The 6918-nt window shown below is 38.9% G+C and overlaps 1 pseudogene; it reads left to right on the forward strand.

Moving 5' to 3' along the window:
* The first annotated feature begins 782 nt into the window (after positions 1–782).
* Positions 783–3801, forward strand: LOC137648131 (uncharacterized; annotated as a pseudogene).
* Positions 3802–6918: the final 3117 nt, after the last annotated feature.

Raw genomic sequence — 6918 nt, forward strand, 5'->3', positions numbered from 1 at the left:
AGAGTTAAGGCCGTTGTGGCAACTTAAGGAACTCATCTGTTACCATATATTGTAGTGGTATTTTGCCGTGAAAAGACAGTTCGGCCTGTGGGTGGACGACAGTGTTGGTGTCCCAAAATATGATATATAAAAATACAAATTTTGGTGTTGGTGTCCTGTGTAATTTTAAGAGTTTGTTAGGGTTTAAGGGGTTTATATGAATTGTGTTTTTGTTATACATTTAGTGTTAAGTTTTTATTAGTTTTAAGTGTTTATTTTGATTGTGGATGGTTTATGTTTAATTTTTTGTTTTATGAAATATACTTTTAAGGTTATGTTTTGTTTTTATGTCCTTTTGTCTAAGAGTCCAGTTTATGATAACGTAAGGGGAAAGTTTGTATTGGAGAGAAATTTGTCAGAGGGATTCAATGGTATGGGGCTTGTTGTTGCAACATCCTGCCACATTATTTTGGTGCCCAAACAGGGACTGCCGAGGTGGGAGAGGAAGCTGGACTCTTTGACAAAGGACTGAAATAGGTTAAGAAATTAGATTAAGGTTGATGAAAATGGAAGAACTATTAAAAATATTAAGGGAGGAATTGCGGTTTGTTAAAGAATGGGAGCAGAAGTTGATAGTTGAGAAAGAGAGGTTACTAGTAGAGAATGAGAGGTTGAACTGTGAGAATGAGGCGATGCAGAAGGAACTTGAGGAGCTAAAGGGAACTGTAGAGAGACTGGAAGAACTTTTTGAGATGAGGATGCAAAAGAATGAGGAATGAATGGAGAAACGATTGGAAGCTATGATGGGGCAAGTAATGGGGATGATGAAAAGGTTCATGGGTGAAGGTGCAGTTGGAGGAGTGGCTTCTCCTTCGGGTAATGGGGTGATAGAGGAAGAGAAGGCTTAGGTAAGTAATAATGGGGAAGGTAGTGATAGTGAGATTGGAGATAAGAGAATTAGGCATAGTAAAGATGAACAGAAATGTGATAGGAAGAATGAAAGGAAAGGTAAAAGTGATCTGAAAAAAGAGAAGAAAAAGTGGCAGGATGAGAGCAAGGATGATCGTGAATGGGTTAAAGTGGTGAGTAAGAAAAGGGCTAGGAAGAGTATAATCAAGGATAGGAGTATGAGTGTGTAATAAGATTCCTTATATTCAAGCGAGGAAGTAGGAAACAAGAAGGAACGTAGCAGTGATGATAGCAGTGAGAATGAACTTGATGTGTGTAAGACTGGGTTTATGAGAGAGGTACCTCGGTGTGAAAGGTTCAATGAGCATGGTAGTTGGGATGTATACAAGTTTTTCAAGGAATATGAGAGTTATTGTCAGGATAAGTATGGTGATAGTAAGAGAGTTTGGGATAGGGAGTTAGGAGAATATTTGACTAGGTATTTGTTGACGATGTATGGAGTGCTAATGAAGGTAGGGGATGTTGATTATGAAAGTAAGAAAAAGAGAATAATTGAGTAGGTGAAACGTATGAAAGGGAGTGTTAGGTATAAGCGTAAGAATGATTTTCATGAGGCACGGATGAATGCAGGAGAAGCTATATCAATGTATGTATGTAGGTTGGAAACGTTAGCTAGGAAGAAGTATGGGGATGAAGGCATAAATGAGAATAAGGAGTTGATGAAGAAGTCTTTGGCTACTGTACCCGAGAATGTTGCTGAGTTTATTAATTTGAAACAAAAGGAGAAGATGAGGTGGACGAAAGAAAGATTGACATGGGATAATATTTTAGAGATAGTTGAGGATTACGAGTTAGATAGGTGTATGAAAGAAAGCAAATCTGTGAATGTAAGAACTAGAATGGAGGAAAGTGTGCCAGAATTTGTTAGTTTTAGAGATGCTGTTATGAGAGGACTGATGAGGGTAGCTGATAGTGTAGTATATAAGAATGTTAGGGCGAGTAATGTGGGAATACCTGTAAGGACAAATGAAGGATTTGGGCAGGGTAATTGGCGCAATAGGGATAGGAGTGTGAGTGCGCATCGAGGTATGTCAGATAGTCGTGTCCGTGATAAAAAGTGTTATAGATGTGGGAAAATAGGATATAAGAAGAGTGAATGTAGATGGGCTCTAGGTGCTTGTTTTGGATGTGGTGAGGTAGGGCATAGAATTAGCGAGTGCAAGAAAGAGAAAGGGGTAAAATGTCATCGGTGTGGTATGACTGGTCACATAGAGAGTGGATGTCGTAGTAATCGTATCAATGTGATTTGTGGTAATTGTGGTAAGAATGGTTGTTATGCTAGAATGTGCAAGGAGCCGCGGGGTAAGTGTACTGAATGTGGTGCAGATGGGCGTGTAACTAGAGTATGTAGGAAAAAGGGATTAAGTCAGCTAAGATGGTCGGGAAACTAGGGTGTAAGAGGGTTCAGCTGGGTGAGTCCTCCTGTATGTGTGGAAGGAATAGGATCAATGTTTGTGAGAATGGGAGGAATAATTGGTTGGAAATGAGCAAGTATGAATCTAGTATATCTGAGAAGTTATGGCTGGTAAATAAACAATTAGTGTTAGTTGAATATAGGAAAAAGAGGCGTTTAAAAGTTTTAAGTGAGGAGAAAGTGCAAGGGAAATTTATAGGTATAGGTAGGAATACGAATAAGTATGACAAGGTGTAAATTTGCAAGTGAGTGTTGAAGATAAATGTATTAATACAGATGAAACGTGGCTGAGTATGAATGATACTTACTGAGTGTGTAGCTTTTCATTAGATGATGTAAAATAAAGAATAAATAACGCAAGAGTGAGAGATAGGAGAATGATAGGTAGCATGAATGAATCTTCTGCTAAAGTTGAGAAGGTTTTTAATGAAAGAGATGAACTGTTCACAGAAATTAGTGTAATTTTAGAGCCAGATGAGAACGAGGTAAATTGGATTGCTCATGATATATTACATGATAGGGATTTAGATAGGAATAGTGTAAATATAGCGAATGATTGTGATAAGGAAGAAATGAATGGGACAGTATATGAAGGCCCAGTTACTCGAGTAGAGGTTCCGTTCCCGACTGCGACTAGGTAATAAAAAAAAAGTAAAATAAATGTAAGTGTTGTGTGAGAAGGATTTGGCAAAGTAAGGAAGAGGAATGTGGAGGATTAATTTTTGTTTAATTTTTATATTTTTGTTTGCCAAATCGGAGAGAGAGAGAGAGAGAGAGAGAGAGAGAGAGAGAGAGAGAGAGAGAGAGAGAGAGAGAGAGAGAGAGAGAGAGAGTGGTAGTTAGTGTATCGATTGTTTGTTTTGGGAAAGACTGTTGGCATAAATGAGATTGTTTGTTTATGTTTTAGTTAGGTTACGACAGTGGTGAATGTCTTGGGTGAATGACTTTTTGATTTGACTGCAGTAAGCGTAAGTTTTGTGTCCTTTGAATGCTGTATTATTATTATGTTTTACTAGTGTGGAAGTGATTATATATCTCAACAGTAAGTACAGCTTTTTTTTATATTTCTTTGTTGTGATTGTGAATGATAGGAACTATTTATTATTTATCTTTGATTATAGTGTGATAGTTAAGTTAGTTAAGAGTGTTCGTAATTTTTTTTTTTTTTTTTTTTTTTTTTTTTTTTTTTTTTCATTCGCAGGCCGTAATTCCTCCTTGGAAAAACTTACTCCCTTGGAGATATTAATATTTTGAAAGTGAACTTATTGTTTCTGACCAGGCCTGTAATAGAGGATTTGGTTTGGATTACCAAGTCGGACTGCACTACTGTTGATGACCTGGCCTGTGAATTGAGATTACGTATGATGATGATGATGATGATGATGATAATGATGATGATGATGATGATTAGGACGACACCAATGACTGCGAAGAGTTAAGGCTGTTTTAGCAAATTAAGTAACTCTTCTGTTACCATATAATGTAGTGGTAGTTTGCCGTGAAAAGACAATTCGGCTTGTGGGTGAACGACAGTGTTGGTGTCCCATAATATAATATATAAGCATACAAATTTTGGTGTTGGTGTGCTGTGTAATTTTAAGAGTTTGTTAGGGTTTTTGGGGTTTATATGAATGGTGTTTTTTTATATATTTAGTGTTAAGTTTTGATTAGTTTTAAGTGTTTATTTTGTTTGTGGATGGTTTATTGATTATTTGTTAGTTTTAAGAAATATAGTTTTAAGGTTATGTTTTGTTTTTATGTCCTTTTTGTCTAAGAGTCCTGTTTATGATAACGTAAGGGGAAAGCTTGTATTGAAGAGAAATTTGTCAGAGTGATTCAATGGTGTGGGGTTGGTTTTTGTGACATCCCGCCACAATACCATTACCTCGCAATGCTTCTAAAATTTTACGAATATTATTATGTTCTTTGGCCGTTTTCCCTGTAATTATGATATCATCTAAATCAACAAGAACATCATCGCCAATTAAGGGTGACAACACCGCCTTCATTATTCTAAAAAAAGGACTTGGAGCATTTTATACACCGAAAGCAAACAATTAAACTGTAATAATTGATCGATAGCTATAAATGCCGTCTTACATTTATTGTCTTCTTGAATGTGTATTTGATAGTATCCAGATTTTAAATCAAGAGTTGTAAAATATTTGCTATCCCGTACTTTTACAAGTATTTCTTTGATTGAGGGTAATGGGAATACATTAGCCTTAGTGACTGCATTCAATTTCCTATAATCAACACACAATCTCACCAAGCCATCCTTTTTCCTAACAGCCACAATTGGAGAAGCCCAGGGGAATTCACTCTACTCGATTATCCCTTGTTCCCTTAATTTATTAATTTCCCTTTCCATCTCTCCCTGGAAATGAGTGGGTACCTTGTAGGGCCTTGACGTAGTCGGGTCCGCCTCCCCAGTTTCAATGCTAAAGGAAAATCGATCAATCCTCCCGGGTGGCTCATCCCCAATTGCAATAACATTGGAATAATTATTGATAATGTCACTAACTATAGGTTGATATTCTGAGGGACATAATTTTCGCACTTGCATAATCAAATTCTGAGTGCGTTCGTCTGTGCGGGCTAGAGTTGTGGCTCCCAACATCCCATTATAAGCAATTTCACATAACTCTAATGCACACACAGAATCACTTCCTAAATCCACTCTTTTATTTGACAAATTAACTATCGTTATATCATTTCTATTCTCTCTAATTTCTGTCAAGCCTTCTAATATCATATGGGCCCACTTGTCATGGTGTTTAACAACTATCTTGGTTCCTTGGCGACACGGGTCACAGATATGCTCGCAAGTGTCCGGGGGGACAGCACTTCTCCTCTCTTAGGTAGAGCTGTTACCCTACTTGAATGTCTCTCCGAGGTAACACATGCACTAACTGTCTCATGACTTTCTATCGGTAAAATGTACCCTCCTGCTTTTACTGTTATTATATCTTTTCCCCCGAATATGCAAATTTTATTATTAGATATAAAGTCTATTCCTAGGATAGCCTCGATTCCTGGAATTCCCAAGGTGGGCAAGACAAAAAAAATCATGTTTGAACTTCACAGACCTCACCTTAAACTGGACGATTGATGTATGGTTTATATGTAGGTTATTTCCTCCAGGCGTGTCAAGAACAATGGATGCCGCTGGCTGTAGTGGATTTGAGGAGAATTTTTTTCTTAATCAATGAAACACTGGCTCCCGTGTCAATCAGCGCTCGGATAGATTTATCTTGCAGGATGATCCTAACTGCTAACATTCCCAGCAGGCCATTACGAGATATGGGACACGGGCCGATGACCTCAGCTGCCATGTCGCTGCCCCCTGGTCCTATCCCTAGTGCAGCGGGGGTTAGGTCGGGGGTACTGATGGCGGTCCCTGTTCCTGTTCTGTCACGTCTGTCGTCACTGCTTCCTCGGCTACTGTTTGTGAGGTCATTCGGGGGTGGGGGGGTGGGGGGGCGGCATCAAACTCCCTCGCCTCCCCTTTCCTCTATTTCTTTTTCCTCAGACAATGGGCGTGGGGACGTGTGCGTGTGCCCCAGCCCTCCCGCCCTGAGTGTTTTTAGCTGGCTACTCTCGAGATAAATGACCGTAGGTCTGACAAATGTAACAGGGGGGGGGGATCCTTGGGTGAGGTACTCCACTCGTCGGTGCCCCTCTCCCCCCACAGTGCCAACATCTGAAGACTCGGCTAATCTGCTGACTGCATCCCCCCTTACCTCTCTTCGGGGGTCGACTTCCTCTCATGGCTACCAACTTCTCGGAATCAGCCCCGTTATTTCCAGTTCTTTTTTCTTCTGGCCAACTTTCTGAAATATTTTGTATAGTACTCACTACGTTTGCTAATGAGCGATAGTCATCAAATAAATAACCCCATAAATATGGGTTTACTAATCTTCAAATATGTTTATGGGTAATTACCTTCTTATCATCTCCTGGGAGACTGGCACTCTGGGTAGAAAACAAATCGCAATCCTGAAAACTGCGAGTTGCAAAACTAAGGACGGATTCACCTTCCCATATTCTGGGTTTGTTATTTTCTTTTAGGTCTCCCTTTCTCGCATCAGGCAAGGCATACTTCTCAATTAAACGTTGTTTTATTTCAGTATAACTTCTTAAACTTTTTTGTGGCCAACACATTACTTCCATTGCCAGAGCATCTTTTAGCAATCTGATTATTTGAATGGCTTTTTCTCTTTCCGACCACCCATATGTAGCTACTTCAAAATCTCTCAAAAAAACTTCAATTGATTTGAAACCATTTTTAGGGGTTTGATCATCAAAAGGCTAACACTTGCCTTGAGTTTTGGCAACTTTCGAATTACGATTTACTTATCTTCACTCGGTTGTGCATGTGTACTTTCACTTGTGTGTGTTTGAACTTTGTTTATGTACATCGGATATGATGTAGTTGCGCACCGCTCCCCTCCTAGCTCCACCAACAATCTGTTTATTAACTCTTCGAATTGTTCTAATTTATTTTCCAATTCTTGCGTTCCAATTTCCTGTATATACTCTTGATCGGGAACGTT

Source organism: Palaemon carinicauda, chromosome 10 (assembly GCF_036898095.1).
Source record: "Palaemon carinicauda isolate YSFRI2023 chromosome 10, ASM3689809v2, whole genome shotgun sequence".
NCBI classification, from domain to species: Eukaryota; Metazoa; Arthropoda; class Malacostraca; order Decapoda; family Palaemonidae; genus Palaemon; species Palaemon carinicauda.